The sequence below is a fragment of the Pelophylax lessonae genome (assembly GCF_965119305.1).
Source record: "Pelophylax lessonae genome assembly, chromosome: 4".
Classification (NCBI taxonomy): domain Eukaryota; kingdom Metazoa; phylum Chordata; class Amphibia; order Anura; family Ranidae; genus Pelophylax; species Pelophylax lessonae.
In genome coordinates, this window is record NC_138771.1 from 63103485 (window position 1) to 63130825 (window position 27341).

General features: G+C 48.4%; 1 pseudogene across 1 annotated transcript in view; it reads left to right on the forward strand.

Moving 5' to 3' along the window:
- The first annotated feature begins 14689 nt into the window (after window positions 1–14689).
- Window positions 14690–27341, forward strand: part of LOC309552505 (DNA polymerase subunit gamma-2, mitochondrial-like) — a 128041-nt pseudogene continuing 115389 nt past the window's right edge. The window contains exon 1 of the transcript in view: window positions 14690–14803. The product of the transcript in view is annotated as a DNA polymerase subunit gamma-2, mitochondrial-like (transcript). The remainder of the gene's footprint in view (window positions 14804–27341) is intronic.

Genomic DNA, 27341 nt, shown 5'->3' on the forward strand with positions numbered 1-27341 from the left:
TTGTAAGATTCTGGTACCTCCGGTACCCTTAATCACCACTTTCCTTTGTAATGCGTCCCACCTTTCTCTTCAGGTGGTACGCATATACCTTTAAGAACGATGATGTCACTGCTGAGTGCCGCAGAGCGGCTATTTCAACCGCCGGCGGTCTCACTCACATTGTTCGTTCAACCTGCCTTGTTATCCACATGCTTTCAAGCCTGTCTCTCGATCGGAACCTCCAGCTATTCCCTCTACCTGGAGCAGACCGGAACCTCGCTACTGATCCCTGTATCTCGCTACCGGACCATCCCTTATCTACTGGACCTCTCTAAACTACTAACATTACAAGTGATAAGTACCCCGCAGGGGAACCCTCCATAACCTTATTGCACTATCTACCTATGTACATTAAGGACTGTTACTACCTATCTATACTATCCTATCATCTGCACTGTTACATAGATTGCTAGCTCTTCAGCCTACTACCATCTATCATCTGCACTGCTGCATAGATTGCTAGCTCTCCTGTCTACTACTATCTATCCTTGCACTGGGTTAGTCTATCCTGTATTTGTCATCTGCTGTCCTCACCACGTGTTAGCATACTCGATACTAACCTATCTGCATTCCTAAATACCATCTTGAACTCTCCTATACAAAACCTATCAAGTGATTACCATCCTTGTCACTGTTCACACCTGTCCCTTCAGCACATCACCTTCATACTATCATATACATCCTATCACTCCAGGAACATCTCATTGAGTGTGTATATATCTGTATGTTGAAGCTGACAGGCCCACAGTGATGAGTCCTGGAGAGTTGGATCTGGTATTCAACACATCTCTACATGACTACTGAGTGGAGATTTTGCAGCTGCAAATCCAGCCTATAATAAAAACGCAGGAGCGTTACAGATTGAACGAACCTTAAAAATGGATTCAGCAGAATTACCCACTCAAGTGACACATCTTTGCGAACTCAATTCAGACTCGGGTTATCGGAAGCTGTTAAAGACGAGCTCGCCCGAGCGGATTTACCTGGCACCTTAGAGGCCTTGATACAACTTAGTATCAACATCGACAGACGACTGCGAGAAAGAAGGGCTGAAAAGATGGGAATGCCATTGTCTAGTCCTTCTCAGATTTCGGCCGTTGACCCTACTCCCATGGATGTAGGAACCATACGCCCACCTTTAACGACTACTGAACGAGCTAGAAGAACATCCAGAAATCTCTGCATGTACTGCGCATCCTCGGATCATTTGATAAACACCTGTCCCCTTGTCCGCAGGAAAGAGGGTGGGTGTTCACATGTCTTGCTGGGAGGATTGGCGACTTCCTTCTCTAACCCCTATCTTTTTGTTCGTTTGATATTACAGTGGGACCAAACTAGGATCACCACCAAGGCTATGGTCGACACTGGATCTTGTGGAAACTATATTGATACACGCTTTGTTACCTTAAATAAAATACCTATTATTTCAAAATCTAAGCCTGTTTCTGTTAGTTTCATTAATGGTATTCCACTGTCTTCTGGTCCAATCACCAACCAGACTCAGGCACTCCTTGCCACTACCAACGAATCACATGTGGAGACCATCACCTTTGACATACTATCCTCACCCCATTTTCCTATTATTTTGGGACTTCCCTGGTTACACACACACCAACCAATCATAGATTGGAAAAAACGGACTTTGGTTTTCCCTTCTCACTATTGTGAGAATACGTGTAACCTCCCATCTTATGGGGAGATTCTGTCTGTGGTGTCTGATGAAATTGCACCACTATGCTATCAGGATCTGTCCGAAGTGTTCCTTGAGAAAAATGCTCAAGTGTTGCCTCCCCATAGGGATTACGATTGCACTATCGATCTACTCCCTAACAGCAAATTGCCTTTCGGTCATGTTTATCCCCTTTCACAGGATGAACTTTCTCATCTCAAGGAATACTTGGATGAGAATTTGACAAAAGGGTTCATTAGACCCTCTACTTCTTCCACTGCTGCAGGACTTTTCTTTGTCCGCAATAAGGATTCCAGTCTCAGGCCTATTATCGATTATAGGCAATTAAACACGATTACGATAAAGGATCGCTATCCTTTGCCGCTCATCCCTGAACTTATTGAACAGGTGCGTGGGGCTACTTATTTCACCAAATTAGACCTGAAAGGGGCATACAACCTAATCCGAATCCGTGACGGGGATGAGTGGAAAACAGCATTCAGAACCAGATACGGACTATTCGAATACCTTGTGATGGCATTCGGGCTATGTAATGCTCCCGCAGCTTTCCAAAGATTCATAAACGACATCTTTAGAGACTTACTTGATGTCTGTGTTGTAGTATACCTAGACGATATACTTATTTATTCTCGATCTATGCCTGAACACATAAAACATGTAAGACTTGTGTTGTCCAGACTGCTCTCACACAGACTATATGTGAAATTAAAAAAATGTCTATTTCATAAAGAAGAAATATTATTTCTAGGATACTTCATATCCAAAACTGGAATTAAGATGGATATGAGTAAGATATCCTGTATTCAAGACTGGCCTATACCAACAACTCATAAGGCCCTACAGCGATTCCTTGGATTCTCGAACTTCTATAGGAAGTTCATCAAGAACTTTTCCGCTATTGTTAGACCTCTCACACAACTGACAAGTATAAAAAAAACATTCAAATGGTCAGAAGAAGCAAATCAAACTTTCTGCTTGTTAAAATCAAGCTTTACTTCTGCTCCCATACTACGCCATCCAGACCCATCCCTCCAATATATTCTAGAGGTAGATGCGTCAAATATGGCAGTAGGAGCAGTTCTCTCCCAACGACCAACAAACACTTCATCACTCCACCCAGTTGCTTTCTTTTCAAAATCACTAAGCAGCCCAGAGGTGAATTACCCAGTGGGTGAAAAGGAGTTGCTTGCCATAAAACTGGCACTGGAGAATTGGCGACATCTGCTCGAAGGTACCCAGTTACCAATACTCATATATACAGATCATAAAAACCTTCAATACCTCCAGACTAACAAGACTCTCTCCCACCGGCAGGTGTGATGGTCATTATTCTTTTTAAGATTTAATTTCCTAGTGACCTACACGCCTGCAGACAAAAATAAAAAAGCGGATGCGCTATCACGATTAACCGAAGATAACTGCGCCGAAATCCCTTCCATTCCCATAATACCCTATGAACGCATTATTGGTGTTGTCCGTTCCTTGAAGGAAGAGATTTTGCACAGTATAAGAATGGATTCACCTCCACCACAACTAAGTACTGATGCAGAAGGCTTCCTCTATTACAATGACAAACTCTACATACCCCCTACTATGCGCACCAAGATTTTGGAGTTATCGCATGATGTGCCCATGGCAGGACATAAGGGTATAACGAAAACCTTTAATTTGCTCACCAGGCAGTTTTGGTGGCCTGATATGAAGACGTCTGTACAAAAATTTGTTTCTTCATGTGACATCTGTGCAAGGTCCAAAACTGACACCACAAAACCATCTGGACTACTTTGTAGTCTACCAATACCCCAGGTTCCATGGGAAGTTGTATCCTTAGATTTCATAGTAGAACTACCACCCTCTAAAGGATTTAATACCATCCTAGTGTCAGTGGACCACTTGACAAAGATGGCACATTTCATTGCTATCCGTAGACTACCTTCATCTAAACAAACATCAGAACTACTGATGAAACATGTGTTTAAGTTGCATGGAATTCCAAAAACTCTTTTGTCCGACCGTGGTTCACAATTCATCTCTAAATTTTGGCAAGCACTTTGTCAAATTTTACGCATTGAGCGAAAGCTCACTTCTCCCTACCATCCTCAGACCAACGGACAGACTGAAAGAGTCAACCAGTGCATTGAGCAATATCTATGTTGCTACACATCATACTTGCAGGATGATTGGGTGGATCTCCTTCCTCTAGCAGAATTTGCTTACAACAACGCAACCCACAGTACCACGAAGCAAAGTCCGTTCTACTTGAACTATGGGTTTCATCCCACTCTTCTTCCACCACGCATCCTGCCATCGAGTAACCCAGTAGCCTCGGATTACCTTACCCAAATAAAAGACTCTTTGGGCTTACTCAATACCACTATATCACACGCTCACAGTCAACAAAAAAAGTACTACGACCTTCGTAGAAGACCTTCTCCTCAGTATGCTATTGGGGACCTTGTTTGGCTATCGACAAAGAACTTAAGATTAAAAATCCCTAGCAAGAAGCTTGGACCTTTATTTTCGGGACCGTTCCCAATTAAAAAACTTATCGGAAAAGCTGCAATACAGCTCACCCTACCAGCAGATCTCAAGATCCATCCCATCTTCCATGTGTCGCTACTGAAGCCCCATGTTCCTAACCAAGGAATAAGGCCTACCATCTTGCCTCCACCTCCAATACAAGTTGAAGGCGGAGAAGAGTATGAGATCAAGGAAATTTTGGATTCTCGCATCCATAGAGGAAGACTCCAGTATCTCATAAGATGGAAGAACTATGGACCCCAAGACAACACCTGGCTAGATACCTCTGATATTCATGCGCCTAGACTTATACGGAACTTTCACTCGAAACACCCAGAGAAACCTGTCCTATAGGCCTTCCGGAGCCGGCCTTAAGGGGGGGGGGGTACTGTAAGATTCTGGTACCTCCGGTACCCTTAATCACCACTTTCCTCTGTAATGCGTCCCACCTTTCTCTTCAGGTGGTACGCATATACCTTTAAGAACGATGATGTCACTGCTGAGCGCCGCAGAGCGGCTATTTCAACCGCCGGCAGTCTCACTCACATTGTTCGTTCAACCTGCCTTGTTATCCACATGCTTTCAAGCCTGTCTCTCGATCGGAACCTCCAGCTATTCCCTCTACCTGGAGCAGACCGGAACCTCGCTACTGATCCCTGTATCTCGCTACCGGACCATCCCTTATCTACTGGACCTCTCTAAACTACTAACATTACAAGTGATAAGTACCCCGCAGGGGAACCCTCCATAACCTTATTGCACTATCTACCTATGTACATTAAGGACTGTTACTACCTATCTATACTATCCTATCATCTGCACTGTTACATAGATTGCTAGCTCTTCAGCCTACTACCATCTATCATCTGCACTGCTGCATAGATTGCTAGCTCTCCTGTCTACTACTATCTATCCTTGCTCTGGGTTAGTCTATCCTGTATTTGTCATCTGCTGTCCTCACCACCTGTTAGCATACTCGATACTAACCTATCTGCATTCCTAAATACCATCTTGAACTCTCCTATACAAAACCTATCAAGTGATTACCATCCTTGTCACTGTTCACACCTGTCCCTTCAGCACATCACCTTCATACTATCATATACATCCTATCACTCCAGGAACATCTCATTGAGTGTGTATATATCTGTATGTTGAAGCTGACAGGCCCACGGTGATGAGTCCTGGAGAGTTGGATCTGGTATGCAACACATCTCTACATGACTACTGAGTGGAGATTTTGCAGCTGCAAATCCAGCCTATAATAAAAACGCAGGAGCGTTACAGCGCTCTGGTGAGGAAGGCTGTCTGGTCCTTTGTTGCGGTAGAGCGGTTGCACTGAGGGCAGCACTTGTGTGAGAAGCAGCTCTATAGGATCATATAAGGAAAGAAAGACGCCTCTAAGTGCAGAATTCTAAGGATTTATTATTTGATGCAAGGGATTAAAAACATTTACAAGATGGCAGAGATAACAGGCATGTATTAATTGTCCTCTTTTGGTTTGCTGTGTCCTCTGTCTGCCGGGTGAGGGAGGATGAGAGAGCCGTCCTGCAGCTGTCCGGATTCCCTGGTGACGTGGAGGAACGAGGAAGCGGAGAGGCAGATGGTGGCCCGGGTTCCAGAACCAAGCTGCAACGCTCGTGGCCTGTATGGCGTCAGGGGAAAGCGTTGGGCGGTAACGCGTTTCAGAGCATGTGTGACTCCTTTGTCAGACCTAAGCCCATGTTTGTTCAGCAGGCTCAGAGCCTTGTGTTCAAACTCTCAGAAAGCCAATCGATGGCCTCCCGACCCTTTTGGCTACCTCTGTCCAATCAACTCCTCACAAGACTATCCTATCCTGATGGTCTTGTGAGGCGTTGATTGGACAGAGGAAGTCGAAAGGGCCGGGAGGTCGTCAGTTGGCTCTCAACGGAGAGTTTGAACACAAGGCTCTGACTCTGTGCCTGCTGAACAAACATGGGCTTAGGTCTGACGAAGGAGCCGCACATGCTCTGAAACACGTTATGGCAGGGCTCGACAATCCCCGGGCGCCAGGTCGCATTTGCGACTAGAATTAGCGACCTCGCGCCTGGGGGTGCTCTGCAGAAGGTGTCCTGTCATTTTTGCCCGGACTTCCGCGCACGGAGTGCACGGACTTCCGGGCCGTCCGAAAATTGAGGCCCCGGCTTTTCGGCCTACTTGAGATGACAGGCTTCCAATGGGGAACTGGCGCCCTCTTGTGGAGGCCGGGAGTAATGACTGTTGTAGTGACTGTTTCCACTGCCTTTTTGTTCTCAATTTATTCATTACCATCTCCCTGTCCAGTTAGTTACCTTTGACAGGGAGTGTGGTTATTATTATTTAATTTATTTTTTAAATGTAAAAAAAAAAAAAATATATATTTTTTTCTTTTTTTTTTAATTATTAAAAAAAAATTCTTTTTTTCCAATTATTAAAAAAAAAATATATATATATATATATATATATATATATATATATCCTTTTTTTTTTTTTCCTCATTGCCATGCCACAGCCGAAGGCCCCTTTCACACGGGCTGTCTGATCAGGTCCGCCTGTCAGTTTTTCAGGCAGACCTGATCGGACCCTTGATTCTCCTCTATGGAGCAGTAATCTGCCGCCATCTGATCCTGTCCACCAAAAGCAGACGGATGGTGGTTCTATTTTCTATCCATCCCGTGGATCGGATCAGATGGCATCGGATGGAAAGAGACAGACAGTCTGTTTTCATCCAATTGTGCTATAGAGGAGAGTGGGGTTCTAGTCGTATTTATGTGTAAATTTAGTATCCGTTTTATTAAATAAAGCCTGGTTGTTAGTTTAAAAAAAAAAAACTGGCTCCTAACTTTTTTAGCTGGCTCCTAGATTTCAGGAAAATTTGTCAAGCCCTGCGTTATGGCGTCGGAAGAAGGCGTTGGGCATATCAGCCGTGTGCGTTCCAGCTTGGTTCTGAAACCTGGGTCGCCATTTGCCTCTCCGCTTCCTCGTTCCTCCACGTCACCAGGGAATCCAGACAGCTGCAGGACAACTCTCTCATCCTCCCTCACCCAGCAGACAGAGGACACAGCAAACCAGAAGAGGACAATTAATACATGTCTGTTATCTCTGCCATCTTGTAAGTGTTTTTTTTTTTTTTAATCCCTTGCACCAAATAATAAATCCTTTTAATACTGCACTTAGAGGCGTCTTTCTTTCCTGACAGATGTGGAGAACATTATGCTGCCTGTAACATCGTTCAGCATGACCGGTTGGGTGGTGGGTCAGTGATGGTCTGGGGGAGGCGTATCCATGGAGGGACACACAGACCTCTACAGGCTAGACCAGTGGTTCTTAACCTGGGTTCGATCGAACCCCAGGGGTTCGGTGAGTCAGTCTCCGGGGTTCGGCGGGGGGGACAAAGGGGCAATTGCTCCCCCCGAGAAAATATTACTGATTGTGAGGCCGAGCGCACCCCGGGAAATCAGAGCTGCGGTCGGGACAACTCACAGCCATTACACATAGACACTTGACACTCCGCCCCCTGTACCTCCCCCAGCAGGTTTCCAGCCTATCTCCTGCAGGCTGCTTGCTGCGTGAGTGGGCAGGATGGGGATGTACCTGACCACGGAGATCGCGCCTGCCTGAAAGAGGGAAGTGTGAGCAGCTGAGCAGAGGGAGCCGAGTGAATGTTCCTGGAGGTAGGCTCAGCTAGCTGTACATGGTGAATTTGTTTACAAGGACCTTTATGCTACGTCTGCTGAGTTACTGCAGCTTAGCATAGAGGTGCTGTTAGCTGACAGATGGAAATGCATGTCCTTTTCATTTAGTTCAATAAAGCATTGTGAATACCCCCTGGTGTGTGCCCTCCTGATACCCCATGGAATGCTCTCCCAACACCTCCCCCCAATGTGTGCCCTCCTAACACCCCATGGTATGCCCTCCAAACACCTCCCCAAAGTGTGTTCCCTCTTGACACCCCATGCTATGTCCTCTCAACCCCCCCAGTGTGTGCCCTCCTGATACCCCATGGTATGCCCTCCCAAAACCCCCCCCCCCAGTGTATGTCCTCCTGATACCCCATGGAATGCCCTCCCCAACACCTCCCCCCAGTGTGTTCCCTCCTGACACCCCATGGTATGTCCTCCCAGCCCCCCCAGTGTGTGCCCTCCTGATACCCCATAGTATGCCCTCCCAACACCTCCCCCCTCAGTGTGTTCTCTCCTGACACCCCATAGTATGCCCTCCCAACCCCCCCAACCCCAGTGTGTGCCCTCCTGACACCCCATGTTTTAATGGTTTTGTTCTTTGTTCTTAATGGTTTTGTTTTTTGAGATACAGTCGCCAACACTTGCAGGGAGGCCCCAGCGAGATTTGAACTCGCGACCCCTGGTTTACAAGACCAGTGCTCTAACCCCTGAGCTATGGAGCCTTTTTTTTTTTTTTTTTATGGTTTTATTTTTTAATGATTTTGTTCATTTTGTGCACCTATGTATAAATATATACCTAAATATATACCTATGTTTTGAATTTGAAAAAATCATATTTTATTTTTTCAATTAAGAAGGGTTCGGTGAATGCGCATATGAAACTGGTGGGGTTCAGTACCTCCAACAAGGTTAAGAACCACTGGGCTAGACAATGGCACCCTGACTGCCATTAGGTATCGGGATGAAATTCTTGGACCCATTGTCAGACCCTATGCTGGTGCAGTGGGTCCTGGGTTCCTCCAGGTGCAAGACAATGCCAATGCAGGACATGTGGCGAGAGTATATAGCCAGTTCCTGAAGGATGAAGGAATTGATGCCATTGAATGGCCCCCACGCTCGCCTGATCTTAATCCAATAGAACACCTCTGGGACATTATGTTTTGATCCATCCGACGCTGCCAGGTTGCACCTCAGTCTGTTCAGGAGCTCAGTGATGCCCTGGTCCAGATCTGGGAGAAAATACCCCAGGACACCATCCGCCGTCTCATTAGGAGAATCCCCTGATGTTGTCAGGCATGCATACAAGCACGTGGGGGCCATACAAACTACTGAGGACCATTCTGAGGTCCTGCAATGAAATTTCAGCAAAATGGACTCCCCTGCTGCATTGTTTTTTCACTTTGATTTTCGGGGTGTCTTTGAATTCGGCCCTCTGTAGGGTGATAATTTTCATTTCCATCAGACGATGTGGCATCCTTTCCTTCCTAACACATTACCCAGTACATACCAGTATAGATCCTAACACATTACCCAGTCCATACCAGTATAGATCCTAACACATTACCCAATCCATACCAGTATAGATGCTAACATATTACCCAGTCCATACCAGTACAGATCCTAACACATTACCCAGTCCATACCAGTATAGATCCTAACACATTACCCAGTACATACCAGTATAGATCCTAACACATTACCCAGTCCATACCAGTATAGATCCTAACACATTACCCAGTCCATACCAGTATAGATCCTAACACATTACCCAATCCATACCAGTATAGATGCTAACATATTACCCAGTCCATACCACTACAGATCCTAACACATTACCCAGTCCATACCAGTATAGATCCTAACACATTACCCAGTCCATACCAGTATAGATCCTAACACATTACCCAGTCCATACCAGTTGAGATCCTAACACATTACCCAGTCCATACCACTATAGATCCTGTGACAGAACCCACTGTCACTGTGTGTTTTGGAGGGGACTGTGCGCAAGCCTCCTACTGACAGACTATGGGCCAGAAGCTACTGGAGTTTGGCACTGCAGCCTTTTGACTTTACCATCCACTACTGCCCCGGGAAGCAAAACGGCAACGCCGACAAATTATCCAGGCAAACAGAAATTGACTCTTTGGGACTTGTTACCTGACTAACTCAGGCACAGACCAGTTGGAGGTCTAGTACCTGGATTAGTCTACCTTTGGGGGGAAGAGATGTGACGGTACTAACCATCACTATGGGTGACGGATCACCCTGTCCCTGGATTGTAAACCCCTTTGTGTCATTTTCTTATGAGTTTGGGACATTGCATTTTATTTTCCCTTTATTCATCCTCTGAACAACTGACTCATGGCATTGAGTTAATGTAATGTAATGTTACAACCCATCCCCCCCCCCCTCCTGTTTCTGTGTCTAATTGTGTGGACAATGGTCTGAGCTGGAGACATTTCTCCGCAGGGGGTGTGTATTAAGAGACTGTTTCAATGTAAAAATGTTCAGTTCCCATTGGCTTGCTCCTTGTCCCCTTCCCCCGCTGTGGCCAGGCTAAAGGGAGTTTCCCTAACTGTGTGTAAAACTGTGTCTTGGAATGTAATAAACAGTTTAAGCTCTGCATGGTTAACCCTCAACACCTGTGTGGATTGTCTCGTGATTGAGGGGTTAAGGGCTGGATATGGCTTCTCCGCAGGCTGTGGGTGCGTTTGGAAGACAGGAGACACAGGTCCGGCGGATGTGCTCAGCTGGGGTACTAAGATCCGTTACATTGGTTGGCAGCGGTGGGATGTCTCCTGCAGTCCAGGACATCCAAACCACCACCAGGATTCAAGATCTGGGCAGCTGCCGAGGAGTGATACGGGGACCAGCCAGCATGAGAGCGGAGTTCGGGAGGAGGCTGCAAGGCATGCGGAAGCGCCATCGGGGACCAGTGACAGAGCACACCAGGCTCGGCTGGGAGGATGTGATCCGCCGGCAACTCTGGCATGAGGCGCTAAGCCACGAGCGGCACCATCAGGGGAAGATCCTTCCCTCCTCCACAGAGATGTACCGGAAGCAGTACCGTGCGCGAGAGGTGTTCCTGAGGGAACGACCGCGAGATGAGGGGAAGACGGAGCTCAGAAGATTGGTCCAGGAGGAAATGAGGCTGGACGCCAGCTACAGAGCCCTCCGGTGGTTCGCGGCTCAAATGTGGCCAGGTACAGCAGATGGCAGCCCGACAGAAGGCGTTGGCTATGGCGGCGTGGGGCTGCTCCATCAAAAAATGTACGGAGACCCAGACTTTGGGAGCGATGAGGAGTGGCAGCTGGAACACATTCTGGATTTCCGAGATGAGGAGCTGGACCTCCCCGACGGGGCGTGTGACCTGGAGGAATTGGAGTTCCTGGTTGAGCAGGAATGGGAACTCGTGATTGCCTACAAGCGGCTGTTTGACGGTGATCAGCAGCCTGGCATGGCTCCCGTTGCCTGGGACTGTCCGAGAGAAATAGCAGACAGTCACGAAGATGAGAAGCAAATGGGGCCAGGGGTGACCCTGCCTTTTCCCGTACTAACTGCAATGGAAGAAGCAGCGATGATACAGAGGGCACTGCAAGCGCTAGAATGCCGGAACGCACTGGAGGTCCCCCAGGCAGCGAGACAAGCTAATAGCATGAAGGTCTCAGAAGGGGGAGTTGAGACAGGCGCTGGAAGGCTGGGAAATGGTGATCAGCAGCAAGTCCAGAGTATCTCATCTGGTGCCCCAGCAGAAGCACTGGCTACAGGGCAGGGTGCCCCTGGCATCTGCCCAGCATCAGAAAAAGAGTTGGATCCGGAGAGTCTGAGAGAGGATCTGCGTGAGCTGTTTTCCCAACAGCAGGTATCCCCACCGGGAGTAGAGGAAGCAATTCTCCCTCCCCAACAATTGGACACTACCCCAATGTTCATCCCTCCAGCAGAAGCGCTGGCTACGGGGCAGAGTGCCGCTGGCCTCTGTCCACCCTCAGAGTTAGATCCAGGGAGTCCGAGGGATGATCTCAGTGAGCCGTTTCCCTAGCACTTGGACACTACCCCAGTGGTTATCCCCCCAGCAGAAGCGCTGGCTACGGGGTAGAGTACCGCTGGCCTCTGCCCACCCTCAGAGGTAGATCTAGCGAGTCCGAGGGGTGACCTCAGTGAGCCGTTTCCCCAGCACTTGGACACTACCCCAGTGGTTATCCCCCCAGCAGAAGCGCTGGCTACGGGGCAGAGTGCCGCTGGCCTCTGCCCACCCTCACAGGTAGATCCAGCGAGTCCGAGGGGTGACCTCAGTGAGCCTTTTCCCCAGCACTTGGACACTACCCCAGTGTTTATCCCCCCGGCAAAAGCGCTGGCTACAGGGCAGAGTGCCCCTGGCATCTGCCCAGCATCAGAAAAAGAGTTGGATCCGGAGAGTCTGAGAGAGGATCCGCGTGAGCTGTTTTCCCAACAGCAGATATCCCCACCGGGAGTAGAGGAAGCAATTCTCCCTCCCCAAAAATTGGACACTACCCCAATGTTCATCCCCCCAGCAGAAGCGCTGGCTACGGGGCAGAGTGCCGCTGGCCTCTGCCCACCCTCAGAGTTAGATCCAGGGAGTCTGAGGGATGACCTCAGTGAGCCGTTTCCCCAGCACTTGGACACTACCCCAGTGTTTATCCCCCCGGCAAAAGCGCTGGCTACAGGACAGAGCACTGATGGTCTCTGCCCAGCATCAGAACCAGAGATGAAGAATCCGGGAGACAGTCCCTGCAAGATATCTTCTCAGCGGCTGGTAACTACACCAGGAGAAAAGCAAGTACCGTTTTCTCCCCAAATGCATAGCCCTACCAGCCTCCATTCCCTACCAGCGGAAGTGCTGGCATCAGGGCAGAGGATTATTCAGCTCCCCCCAATATCTGCAACCCAGCCCCGGATCAGAGGAGTGCAGACAGCTGTTCCCACTCTGCAGCGGCTGTTTTTATTCATGGGAGACACTATGTGCAATTTTGCTCCCCAGCGCCAGAGTCATACTTTTACTTTTCCTGGTTGCCTGGGGTGGAAGTTTGTGACTAACGCAGGTCCAGACCAGTTGAGGGTCAGGAACCTCGTTAGTCTGTTTTTAAAAGGGGAGACATGTGACAGAACCCACTGTCACTGTGTGTTTTGGAGGGGACTGTGCGCAAGCCTCCTACTGACAGACTATGGGCCAGAAGCTACTGGAGTTTGGCACTGCAGCCTTTTGACTTTACCATCCACTACTGCCCTGGGAAGCAAAACGGCAACGCCGACAAATTATCCAGGCAAACAGACATTGACTCTTTGGGACTTGTTACCTGACTAACTCAGGCACAGACCAGTTGGAGGTCTAGTACCTGGATTAGTCTACCTTTGGGGGGAAGAGATGTGACGGTACTAACCATCACTATGGGTGACGGATCACCCTGTCCCTGGATTGTAAACCCCTTTGTGTCATTTTCTTATGAGTTTGGGACATTGCATTTTATTTTCCCTTTATTCATCCTCTGAACAACTGACTCATGGCATTGAGTTAATGTAATGTAATGTTACAACCCATCCCCCCCCCCCCCTCCTGTTTCTGTGTCTAATTGTGTGGACAATGGTCTGAGCTGGAGACATTTCTCCGCAGGGGGTGTGTATTAAGAGACTGTTTCAATGTAAAAATGTTCAGTTCCCATTGGCTTGCTCCTTGTCCCCTTCCCCCTCTGTGGCCAGGCTAAAGGGAGTTTCCCTAACTGTGTGTAAAACTGTGTCTTGGAATGTAATAAACAGTTTAAGCTCTGCATGGTTAACCCTCAACACCTGTGTGGATTGTCTCGTGATTGAGGGGTTAAGGGCTGGATATGGCTTCTCCGCAGGCTGTGGGTGCGTTTGGAAGACAGGAGACACAGGTCCGGCGGATGTGCTCAGCTGGGGTACTAAGATCCGTTACATATCCTAACACATTACCCAGTAGTTACCACTATAGATCCTAACACATTACCCAGTCCATACCAGTATAGATCCTAACACATTACCCAGTCCATACCAGTATAGATCCTAACACATTACCCAGTCCATACCAGTATAGATCCTAACACATTACCCAGTCCATACCAGTATAGATCCTAACACATTACCCAGTCCATACCAGTATAGATCCTAACATATTACCCAGTCCACACCAGTATAGATCCTAACACATTACCCTGTCCATACCAGTATAGATCCTAACACATTACCCATTCCATACCAGTATAGATCCTAAAACATTAGCCAGTCCATACCAGTATAGATCCTAACGCATTAGCCAGTCCATTCCAGTATAGATCCTAACGCAATAACCCAGTCCATACCAGTATAGATCCTAACACATTACCCAGTCTATACCAGTATAGATCCTAACACATTACCCAGTCTATACCAGTATAGATCCTAACACATTACCCAGTCTATACCAGTATAGATCCTAACATATTACCCAGTCCATACCAGTATAGATATCCATCATGATATTTTTCCCCATTGAGATCTGAGGTGTTTTCAAAGTGTTGCTTTAATATTTTTTGAGCAGTGTATGTATGTATATATATATATATATATATATATATATATTATAAAATGTATTTTTACATATGACCAAATGCTGAGAAAGCATGCCTGGACCTGACTGTACGGTGCTATTTTCTCACCCCTCCCCCCCCTCTGTGTCCAGTTTGCTCAGTTGCCGTCCAGATTCAGCAGCGGTGACCACCCTGACGAAGACGGAAGGAAAATGACCCTCATACAGTACGACTTCCCCTGGGGCAAGGAGCCAATTGAACGCCTCGGCAGCCTAGATGACTCCGCCCTCACCCAGATGCACCGTGGGCCCATCGCTCATCTTCAGGTATGTCACACCGACTACACGCAGAATCAATCAATCAATGTCATTTCCAATCCTTTTACTTGCAGCGATCATTAAAGGGCAACTCCCAGTTTCGTGGGGAAAAAATTTAGTAAAAAAAAATAATATATAGAATTGTGACAGTAGTTATATTGTAATTGTATGTTCTTAACCACTTCCGCCCCGGAAGATTTTACCCCCTTAATGACCAGGCCCTATTTTGCAATTCGGCACTGCGTTACTTCAACGGACAATTGCGCGGTCATGCGACGCTGTACCCAAACTAAATTGACGTCCTTTTTTTCCCCACAAACAGAGCTTTCTTTTGGTGGTATTTGACCACCTGTACGATTTTTATTTTTTACACTAATAAAACAAAAAGAGCGACAATTTTGAAAAAAATATTTTTTTCACATTCTGCTATATAACATTCCAAAAAAATTTAAAAAATGTAAATTTTTTTAACATTTTAGGCCAATTTTTCTGCTACATATTTTTAGTAAAAAAAAATGAAATAAGCGTATTTTGATTGGTTTGCACAAAATTTATTGCGTTTACTAACTAAGGGTAAGATTTATGTCATTTTTGTTGTTGTGGTGTTTTTTTTTTTTTTACTAGTAATGGCTGTAATCTGCGATATTTTTTTTTTTTTAGCGGGACTGCGAAAATTGTGGCGGACAGATCAGACCCCTGACTGACATTTTTGACACTTTTGGGGAGACCAGTGACATTACTGCAGTAATCAGTGCTAAAAATATGTACTGTTACTGTAATAATGACTTTGACAGGGAAGGGGTTAACCTTGTTGGTGATCAAGGGGTTAAATGTGAGCCCAGGGGAGTGATTCTAACTGTGGGGGGGGGGGGGGGGGCGTGGCTTGTGAAATGATCATAGAGACATGTGATCCTATATAGAAGGATCACAGGAGCTCTGTGATCATTCCAGGGAGAAGAACGGTCAGCTGTGTTTACAACATCCGACCGTCCTTCTCTCTCAGCGGGGAGCGATCGCGGGTGTCAGACGGCAATCCGAGGTGGCAATCTGAGGCGCCTGCCCGCGGTATCGGCTTCTCCGCTGACGAGCGGGGGCGGGAGCGCGCCGCCAGTGGCACACGCTCGCCCCCTAGACTCCCCAGAGCAAGCGCCGTACATGTACGGCGATTTGCCTGGAAGCGGCTGCCTGCCCGTAGTACATCTGCGTCGGGCGGTCGGCAAGCAGTTAAAAATGACCTTTCCGTTTTTAATCTGCAGTTGCTGTAATTTTCTGTAAAATGCAATATGGCCACCTGGAGGCGCTGTGTACACATATAGACAGAGCGCAATTTCCTGCTGGTGTGATTGGCTCGCTGATTTTCCCAGAAGTCTGCACTGAGATACAAGTCAGATTTTTGGGCATCACATTTTTGGTGAGATACTCCGAATAGGAAATCACGTCTACAGGGATGCAGACCCTGCCACTTTCTTCATTAAAGCCCTGCAGGTGCAGCAGCTGATTGATAATTATAAAGTCACTCCCATTCACATTCCCTTTGCACATGGACACAGAGGAACAAACAATGATTTCTTCAGAATAACAAAAGGAAGGAATCTACAACAAGGTTTGCTACAATCCCTGCAATGTACAGAGATCACCCAAGGGGGGGGGGGGGGGGGGTTCTTCTCAACAAGAGTGGAGTTATTCTTTAACCACTTGCCGACCGCCCCAAGTACATATACTGCGGGGGTCAGCCCCCCCCCCCCCGGGCAAAGTGACGTATGGGTACATCACTCGCCCGCGATCCAATAGGGGGCGAGAGCGCGTCGCGGAGGCGCGCTCCCGCTCGTTCACTGCCATCCCAGTGCGATTGACCAGCGGCTCCGATGTCCACTGGCCATTCTCGATCTCCCGCTGGAGACGGAGAAAGGCAGGCGGCTGATGTAAACAAAGCCGTCTGTCATTCTCCCTGATGTAACTGTAGAGATCATATGATCCTCCTATGTAGGATCGTATGTCTCTGTGGTTACATCAAAAGCCACGCCCCTTTACAGTTAGAAGCACACCCCTAGGGACACACTTAACCCCTTGATCTCTAATAAAGTTAACCCCTTCCCTGCCAGTGTCATTTTTACAGTAACAGAGCATATTTATAGCACTGATTACTGCAGTAATGTCACTGGTACCCCCAAAAGTGTCAAAAATGTCTGCCGCAATGTCGCAGCCCCACAAAAAAAAATCGCAGATCGCCGCCATTACTAGTTAAAAAAAAAAAAACAATAAAAATGACAAAAATCTTTCCCGTAGTTAGTAAACGCAATAACTTTTGCGCAAACCAATCAAATTACGCTTATTGCGATTTTTTCACCAAAAATATGTAGCAGAAAACAAATTGGCCTAAAATGTTAAAAAATTTTGATTTTTTAATTTTTTTTTTTTGGGGGGGGGGGGGGGATTTAATATAAAAAAAATGTGAAAAAATATTGTTGTTTTTTCAAAATTGTCGCTCTTTTTTTGTTTATAGCGCAAACAGTAAAAATCGCACAGGTGATCAAATACCACCAAAAGAAAGCTATGTTTGTGGGACAAAAAGGACGTCAATTTCATTTAGGCACAGCGTCGCACGTCCGCGCAATTGTCCGTTAAAGTCACGCAGTGCCAAATCGCAAAATAGAGCCTGGTCTTTGAGCAGCCAAATCCTCCGGGGCTTAAGTGGTTAAAATATTCCCTGGTGATCCTGCCATATAAGACATTTCCTGGTATGGGGTGACAACGCTCTGTCCCTGTCCCCCAATTGTGCTCTTGCGTTGTCGTACAAGCTTAGTATGGCTTTTTCAGCGCAAAGTCCAGTGTTGTCACCATCAGGAAACTGATGCCAGGCAGCCATCACTGGATTGTGTATAATTGTGAAGTGGCTACATAGAGGCTGCAGGAGATCAGCAGGACGTAATGGAATAGTTTATAATGCGCAGAGCAAACTGAGGAACAGCGCTTAGATCATGGCAGTGGAGTGGCTTAGTGGTTAGCACTTCTGCCTTGCAGCACTGGTATCCTCAGTTCAGATCCTGTCCATGACAATGCAAACGAAATGCCGTCCACTCAGAGTCCACATCGGCACCCCCTGGAAGTCTGTCACACTGTGTATGTGTAAGCCTAGTCTGTACATTATACACAGGCAGTACAGGGGTCTCCTTTGTGATTCTCTCCATGTTACCACAAGGTGGCACTAATCTTACATTTTTGCAATATTGGAGTTTGATTGCGGAAAGATCGGATTTGCTTTCCAATAGACTGACATTAGGAATGCAGGAAGACGGTCTACGGGGGGAGGGGTACTCATGGGGTCCTTACTAGTTTTCTGCACTTTAGCATTCCTGACAAGTTCCACTCCACCTGCTTGTCCCTCCAATTTTTAATGGTTTAACCTGAAAATCAATCCCATAAACTGGTGAGATGAGGCCACTAGATGAGAAAGTTTCATGATAATGTTATTTCCTGCGCACGTGCGTGTTTATTAATTATTGTTAATTGGGTTCTCCTGGTGTGCAAGCAGGGCTGTTGTGTCTCTCTAGTGCGCATTTGCCGTTTTTGCACCATTCTAGTGTGCTTGCACAGGTATTGTGTTCCTATAGCATGCATGAATATGTCCTTCTGGAGCGCATGTGCGGTTTTTGTGTCCCTCTGGAGCGCATGTGCGGTTATTGTGTCCCTCTAGTGCCCATGTGCGGTTATTGTGTCCCTCTAGTGCCCATGTGCGGTTATTGTGTTCCTCTAGTGCCCATGTGTGGATATTGTGTCCCTCTAGTGCCCATGTGCGGTTATTGTGTCCCTCTAGTGCACATGTGCGGATATTGTGTCCCTCTAGTACCCATGTGCGGTTGTGTCCCTCTAGTGCACATGTGCGGTTATTGTGTCCCTCTAGTGCTCATGTGCGGTTATTGTGTCCCTCTAGTGCCCATGTGTGGATATTGTGTCCCTCTAGTGCGCATGTGCGGTTATTGTGTCCCTCTAGTGCCCATGTGCGGTTATTGTGTCCCTCTAGTGCACATGTGCGGTTATTGTGTCCCTCTAGTGCCCATGTGCGGATATTGTGTCCCTCTAGTGCACATGTGCGGTTATTGTGTCCCTCTAGTGCGCATGTGCGGATATTGTGTCCCTCTAGTACCCATGTGCGGTTGTGTCCCTCTAGTGCCCATGTGCGGTTATTGTGTCCCTCTAGTGCCCATGTGCGGTTATTGTGTCCCTCTAGTGCGCATGTGCGGTTATTGTGTCCCTCTAGTGCGCATGTGCGGTTATTGTGTCCCTCTGGTACGCATGTGCGGTTATTGTGTCCCTCTAGTGCGCATGTGCGGTTATTGTGTCCCTCTAGTGTGCATGTGCGGTTATTGTGTCCCTCTAGTGCCCATGTGCGGTTATTGTGTCCCTCTAGTGCCCATGTGCGGTTATTGTGTCCCTCTAGTGCCCATGTGCGGTTATTGTGTCCCTCTAGTGCCCATGTGCGGTTATTGTGTCCCTCTAGTGCACATGTGCGGTTACTGTGTCCCTCTAGTGCGCATGTGTGGATATTGTGTCCCTCTAGTGCCCATGTGCGGTTATTGTGTCCCTCTAGTGCGCATGTGCGGTTATTGTGTCCTTCTAGTGCCCATGTGTGGATATTGTGTCCCTCTAGTGCCCATGTGCGGTTATTGTGTCCCTCTAGTGCCCATGTGCGGTTATTGTGTCCCTCTAGTGCGCATGTGCAGTTATTGTGTCCCTCTAGTGCGCATGTGCGGTTATTGTGTCCCTCTGGTACGCATGTGCGGTTATTGTGTCCCTCTAGTGCGCATGTGCGGATATTGTATCCCTCTAGTGCCCATGTGTGGATATTGTGTCCCTCTAGTGCGCATGTGCGGTTATTGTGTCCCTCTGGTGCGCATGTGCGGTTATTGTGTCCCTCTAGTGCGCATGTGCGGATATTGTGTCCCTCTAGTGCCCATGTGTGGATATTGTGTCCCTCTAGTGCGCATGTGCGGTTATTGTGTCCCTCTGGTGCGCATGTGCGGTTATTGTGTCCCTCTAGTGCGCATGTGCGGATATTGTGTCCCTCTAGTGCACATGTGCGGTTATTGTGTCCCTCTAGTGCGCATGTGCGGATATTGTGTCCCTCTAGTACCCATGTGCGGTTGTGTCCCTCTAGTGCACATGTGCGGTTATTGTGTCCCTCTAGTGCGCATGTGCGGTTATTGTATCCCTCTAGTGCCCATGTGTGGATATTGTGTCCCTCTAGTGCGCATGTGCGGTTATTGTGTCCCTCTGGTGCGCATGTGCAGTTATTGTGTCCCTCTGGTGCGCATGTGCGGTTATTGTTTCCCTCTAGTGCGCATGTGCGGTTATTGTGTCCCTCTGGTGCGCATGTGCGGTTATTGTGTCCCTCTGGTGCGCATGTGCGGTTATTGTGTCCCTCTAGTGCGCATCTGCGGTTATTGTGTCCCTCTAGTGCACATGTGCGGATATTGTGTCCCTGTAGTACCCATGTGCGGTGGTGTCCCTCTAGTGCACATGTGCGGTTATTGTGTCCCTCTAGTGCTCATGTGCGGTTATTGTGTCCCTCTAGTGCCCATGTGTGGATATTGTGTCCCTCTAGTGCTCATGTGCGGTTATTGTGTCCCTCTAGTGCGCATGTGCGTTTATTGTGTCCCTCAATTTTGGTGGGGGGTGGATGTAGTACCCTCCTAGGTAGGTGCTAGGTTGGTAAAAGCTTAGCAGCTCTATCTGCTTATCAGGGGAGCCCGATTGTTAGTTCTGCCTGTTGCATGTGTCCAGGGTGTGATTCATTTGGGCTGAGGGAGTGTCCCCGCTGTATCCAATGGGAGAGCCTGTTGGACAGTGGAGGAAACCCAGCCAGTGACACACAGGCTTTTGTGGCTGTCCCAATGGGTTGGCAAAACAGTGGTGCATTCTGGGATAGGTCATAAAAGCTGGGGGCACATGTGACAGGGTGTCTTTGGGCAGGAAGTCAGGTCCCAGGAGGAGGGTGACGGTTGTCAGCAAGGAAGGTGGTCACAGGCGGTCGGCCTAGTGGACCAAGTGTGTGATGCTGAGCCAGGAGGGCCAGGATACTGACGAGTGGAGCTGAAGGCAGAGCAACCCAGGGAAAAACAGTGTCCTTGAGTATTGGGAAGCTTGCCAGGGGTCTGCCCAGTAAGGGGACCACTCCAGTGGAGAGTCAGTGGACAAGGGCTAGCATGCATGGGAAGTGAGAAAGGGGGTGCTAGGTTAGGACCCTGAAGAGGAATTCATTCAGGAACATATATTTTACTTCACAAGGTGAAGTGGCAAGGTGAAGCAGCGGCCTTGCCGCACACACTACAGTCAGTTTTCCTCAGAAATTGTGCATAGTTCAAGTTGGAGTATCCCACTCATCCCTTCTCCCATCCAAGTTCTAAAATTAAACACAAAAACCAAATTCCCTTGACTGTTCATTGTCTGAGCCAAGTCATAAAGTGATAAGTTTTACAGACTGTTGCTATGGGTAACCCAGGGGAATCCACACTGAGCAGCTCCCTAGGGGGGCAGTGCTACAGATATATGGGGGCTCATTGAAGGGGGCAACTGATAGATGAATATTTGATATCTGATATTCTGATTGGGGTTTTGGATTTCTAGGAGCACTGTTACGGGAACACCTGATGTAAGGGGGCACTGTTATGGGGACACCTGATGTAAGGGGACACTGTTATGGGGACACCTGATGTAAGGGGGCATTGTTATGAGAACACCTGATGTAAGGGGGCACTGTTATGGGAATACCTGATGTAAGGGGGCACTGTTATGGGAACACCTGATGTAAGGGGGCACTGTTATGGGAACACCTGATGTAAGGGGGCATTGTTATGAGAACACCTGATGTAAGGGACCCTGTTATGAGAACACTGGATGTAACGGGGCACTGTTATGAGGACACCTGATGTAAGGGGACACCTGATGTAAGGGGACACTGTTATGAGAACACCTCATGTAAGGGGGCACTGTTATGGGGACAACTGATGTAAGGGGGCACTGTTATGGGGACACCTGATGGGGACACCTGATGTAAGGGGACACAATTATGAGAACACCTGATGTAAGGGGACACTGTTATGAGGACACCTGATGTAAGGGGACATTGTTATGGGAACACCTGATGTAAGGGGACACTGTTATGGGAACACCTGATGTAAGGGGACACTGTTATGAGGACTCTGGATGTAAGGGGACACTGTTATGGGAACACCTGATGTAAGGGCGCACTGTTTTGGGGACACCTGATGTAAGGGGGCACTGTTATGGGAACACCTGATGTAAGGGGGCACTGTTATGGGAACACCTGATGTAAGGGGGCACTGTTATGGGGACACCTGATGTAAGGGTACACTGTTATGAGGACACTGGATGTAAGGGGACACCTGATGTAAGGGGGCAGGCACTGTTATGGGAACACCTGATGTAAGGGGGCACTGTTATGAGAACACCTGATGTAAGGGGGCACTGTTATGGGGACACCTGATGTAAGGGGGCACTGTTATGGGAACACCTGATGTAAGGGGGCACTGTTATGAGAACACCTGATGTAAGGGGGCACTGTTATGAGAACTCCTGATGTAAGGGGGCACTGTTATGAGAACTCCTGATGTAAGGGGGCACTGTTATGAGAACACCTGATGTAAGGGGGCACTGTTATGGGAACACCTGATGTAAGGGGGCACTGTTATGAGAACACCTGATGTAAGGGGGCACTGTTATGAGAACTCCTGATGTAAGGGGGCACTGTTATGAGAACACCTGATGTAAGGGGGCACTGTTATGGGAACACCTGATGTAAGGGGGCACTGTTATGAGAACACCTGATGTAAGGGGGCACTGTTATGAGAACACCTGATGTAAGGGGGCACTGTTATGAGAACACCTGATGTAAGGGGGCACTGTTATGAGAACACCTGATGTAAGGCGACACTGTTATGGGAACACCTGATGTAAATGGACATTGTTATGGGAACACCTGATGTAAGGGGACACTGTTATGAGGACACTGGATGTAAGGGGACACTGTTATGAGAACACCTGATGTAAAGGGGCACTGTTATGGGAACACCTGATGTAAGGGGACACTGTTATGGGGACACCTGATGTAAGGGGGCATTGTTATGGGGACACCTGATGTAAGGGGACACTGTTATGAGAACACCTGATTTAAGGGGGCACTGTTATGGGGACACCTGATGTAAGGGGGCACTGTTATGGGAACACCTGATGTAAGGGGGCACTGTTATGGGAACACCTGATGTAAGGGGGCACTGTTATGTGGACACCTGATGTAAGGGGGCACTGTTATGGGGACATCTGATGTAAGGGGGCACTGTTATGAGGACACTGGATGTAAGGGGACACCTGATGTAAGGGGGCACTGTTATGGGAACACCTGATGTAAGGGGGCACTGTTAAGGGGACACTGGATGTAAGGGTACACCTGGTATAAAGGGGTACCTTGATTGGGGTAACTGATCTAAGACAATATTCTGATGGGGCATCTGATATGTGGTGGCAACTGATATATGAAGGTACTCTGATTGGGGTTCTTGATTTATGGGGAACTCAAATGAAGACACCTGATGTGAAGTGGTTCTATTTTCTTTCACTTGAAATATGGATGTGATTGGCCTACTTTTATGTTTTATTAAATAGTTCTTTATTTGTCTTCCATCTTGTTTCTGGTAAAGATAGTTGTTTGTGGAAGGGCAGAATAAAAGGGCACAGCCAGTGAAGGTGGAAGAATAGGAATGATCACAGAATGGAGAAGAGGAGTCCCCGAAAGGCAGAATCCGGGGCTCAGAGAAGACCGGTCACCATGAACAAAGGGCAAGACACCACTGGAAGCTCTGAGGATCAGAACTAATCAGCTGCACTGGTCGGAGGTAAAGTCTAATCTATTAAAATGTCTTTGCTACAAGTCACCCCCCAGTATCTGCTGATACCCCAGACCACCCCCCAGTTTGATCCATTTACACTTCAGTTCATTCTCCAGTATATTTGGACAATATCACAGGTCATACTCCATTCTACCAATACTCCAGTCCACCCTCTGGATCAGGATCATCAATAGGGGGGTACAGGCAGGGCTCGAGTCCTGCAGGAATGCCGTTCCTTTTAGCAGCTGTGTCCTGCAGGACTGCCCTTTCAAAAAGGAAAAACTGTGCTGCCCCCCCCCCCCTAAACCACCACTGTCAGAAGAGGGCTCTGTTTCCTGCCCATTCTCCCTCCTGTCAGCAGTGGGGAAGAGAATGCAGAGAATCGGGGCGGCTGTGTCTCACACTGTTCTGGCAAGCGCTGCTCCCGAGAACACAGCAGCACGAGGAGGAGGAGAGGCTCTTCTCCCCCTACGCCTCCTCCTCCTCCTGCTGCTGCTGTGTTCTTGGGAGAGGCGCTTGCTAGCACAGCCACTCACTATATATCTTTCCTCTCCTATTGGCAAGAGGAAAAAAAAAGAAGCAGAGAGGATGGTGGGACATGTTGTCCCGAGGACTGGGGGAAACTGCAGCCCCCAGCATGACCAGCTGAAGAGAAAGGAAAGAGAGGGTGGCAAGTAGAACACTGCCGGTGGCAAGTGACATGCTACATCTGGTGGCAGGCTGAGGTTGGCAAGTGGCACACTGCATCTGGTGGCCAGCTGCAGGTGGCAAGTGACACGCTGCATCTTGGAGAAGGTGATGATGGCACGTGACACGCTGCATCTGGGGACAGGCAATGGTGGCAAGTGACATGCTGCATCTGATGGCAGGCTGAGGGTGGCCAGTGGCACACTGCATCTGGTGGCAGGCTTCGGGTGGCAAGTGACACACTGCATCTGGTGGCCAGCTGCGGGTGGCAAGTGACACATTGCATATGGCAGAAGGTGACGGTGGCAAGTGACACACTGCATCTGGGGACAGGCAATGGTGGTAAGTGACATGCTGCATCTAGCAGAAGGTGACAGTGGCAAGTGACACACTGCATCTGGGGACAGGCAATGGTGGCAAGTGACATGCTGCATCTGGTGGCAGGCTGAGGGTGGCCAGTGGCTCACTGCATCTGGTGGCAGGCTTTGGGTGGCAAGTGACACATTGCTTTTGGTGGCCAGCTGCGGGTGGCAAGTGACACGCTGCATCTGGCAGAAGGTGACAGTGGCAAGTGACACACTGCATCTGGCAGAAGGCGACAGTGGCAAGTGACACGCTACATCTGGGGACAGGCAATGGTGGCAAGTGACACGCTGCATCTGGGGACAGGCAATGGTGGCAAGTGACACGCTGCATCTGGCAGAAGGCAACCGTGGCAAGTGACACGCTGCATCTGGCAGAAGGCGACAGTGGCAAGTGACACGCTGCATCTGGCAGAAGGTGACAATGGCAAGTGACACGCTACATCTGGGGACAGGCAATGGTGGCAAGTGACACGCTGCATCTGGCAGAAGGCGACAGTGGCAATTGACACGCTGCATCTAGCAGAAGGCGACAGTGGCAAGTGACAAGCTGCATCTGGCAGAAGGCGACAGCGACAAGTGACAAGCTACATCTGGGGACAGGCAATGGTGGCAAGTGACACGCTGCATCTGGCAGAAGGCGACAGCGGCAAGTGACACGCTGCCTCTGATGGCAGACAACATGGGCAAGTGACACGCTGCATCTGATGGCAGGCGACGGTGGCAAGTGACAAGCTGTGTCTGGTGGATGGTGATGGTGGCACGCTGTATCTGGTGGCAAGTGACAAGCTGCATCTGGTAGCAGGTGACAGTGGCACACTGCATCTGGTGGCAAGTGACAAGCTCAGGGTTCCCACTGATTCTGCATTATGGTGAGTTGAACTATTTTATTATATATTACAATGTAATAATAAAAATAATGTGCTTCAATCATCCCGACACCATATCAACCATGGTGTCGGGATGATTTAAGTGCTAATACCAGCCATTTGCCAGACAAATCACAGCCACCGAATTCCCCGTCAACCTTGAAACTACCCCCCACTCCAGTCCTTTTGTCTTCTACAAAATCAGTCCCCCATGTCAAAAAGGTTTGCGAAACGCTGCTTTAAAGTGACATTACTTCCTCCTAGCGCTCTATGGAGGGGGCAGGGGAGGACATTACTGTGCGGGGAGGGGGTGAAGAGGGCAGAGGAGGACACTGATGTGGAGAGGTGAAAGGGGCACAGCAGGACACGGCAGTGGGGGGTCATGATATGAAATGGGCAGAGAAGGACACTACTTGAGGGGGCAGAGGAGGACATTACTGTAGGGGAGGGTGAAGGAAGGAGGCAGAGGAGGACACTATTGTGTGGGGCAGTGTTGCCAACCACCCTTTAATTTACAGGCTGCCCGTAAATGTCTGTTACCGGTAGCGGCGCCCATAAGAAATATGGCTGTCCACAGCCTCTAACCATCTCTTGTACCATGTCCGCATCCTCTAGCCAGCTCCTGTACCATTTCTGCAGCTTCTGACCATCTCCTGTACCATATCTGCAGCTTCTGACCATCTCTTGTACCATGTCCGCAGCTTCTGACCATCTCCTGTACCATGTCCGCAGCCTCTAACCACCTCCTGCATCATGTCCACAGCCTTTAACCACCTCTCCTGTACCATGTCTGCAGCCTCTAACATCTCTTTTATCATGTCTGCAATCTCTGACCATCTCTTGTCTTTTATCATGTCTGCAGTCTCTGAGGGGGAGTCTGGAGAGGACTCAAGAGTGGGAGCGCCGTCAGGATGGTGGTCACGGGAGAAGTCAGACATGTGTGGACTGTGGAGAAGAGACTATAGGATAAAACCAGAGCCACTGGAGCTGACTGACTGAGCCCTGCACGGTGCACCTGAGAGGAGGTCAGTGACCATGCTGCCAGGCCAGTCTGGGGGAGGTTCACTGATGTAAAGGGGAGTGAATACAATAATGTAAGGGGACACTAATATAAAGGTTCCCCCTTATATCAGGACCCCTCACCTTAGTGCATTCACTCTGTGGAAGGTGGTCTCTGGTCACCAGAGTCCCCCCTCCCCCCCACATCAGAGTTCCCGGCATTCCCCTTTACATCAGTCTGCAGGATTCCCCCTTACAGTGCAAGAGAGAACTCTGTGGACGCTGATGTGAAGGGGAACTCTGATGTAAAGGGCAATGCTGCAGACCCTGATGTAAGTGGGAACTCTGATGGAAAGGGGAACGCAGTGGACTCTGATATAAGGGGGTCTCTGGTCACCAGAGCCCCCCTTATATCAGTGTTCCCCTGTAGATCATAATCTGCAGCATTCCCCTTCCCTTGTACTGTAAGGGGGATTTCTGCACACTCTGACGTAAGGAGGAACTCTGTGCTGGCTGGGTTATTTTAACCTGACCTGAGACCTGAATGGATCCGAACACTCGCCATTATTACTCTTCCAGGAGATTTCTATCAAGATTTTATTCTTTACAAATGAAAGATCTCTTTTCTATTTTTATAAAGATTTGTCTGATTTTTAGAACCTGAAAAGTCCTGAAGTATTACATAGTAGTTCTGATTCTTCAAAAAGCTGTTGACCCTGAAAACAGC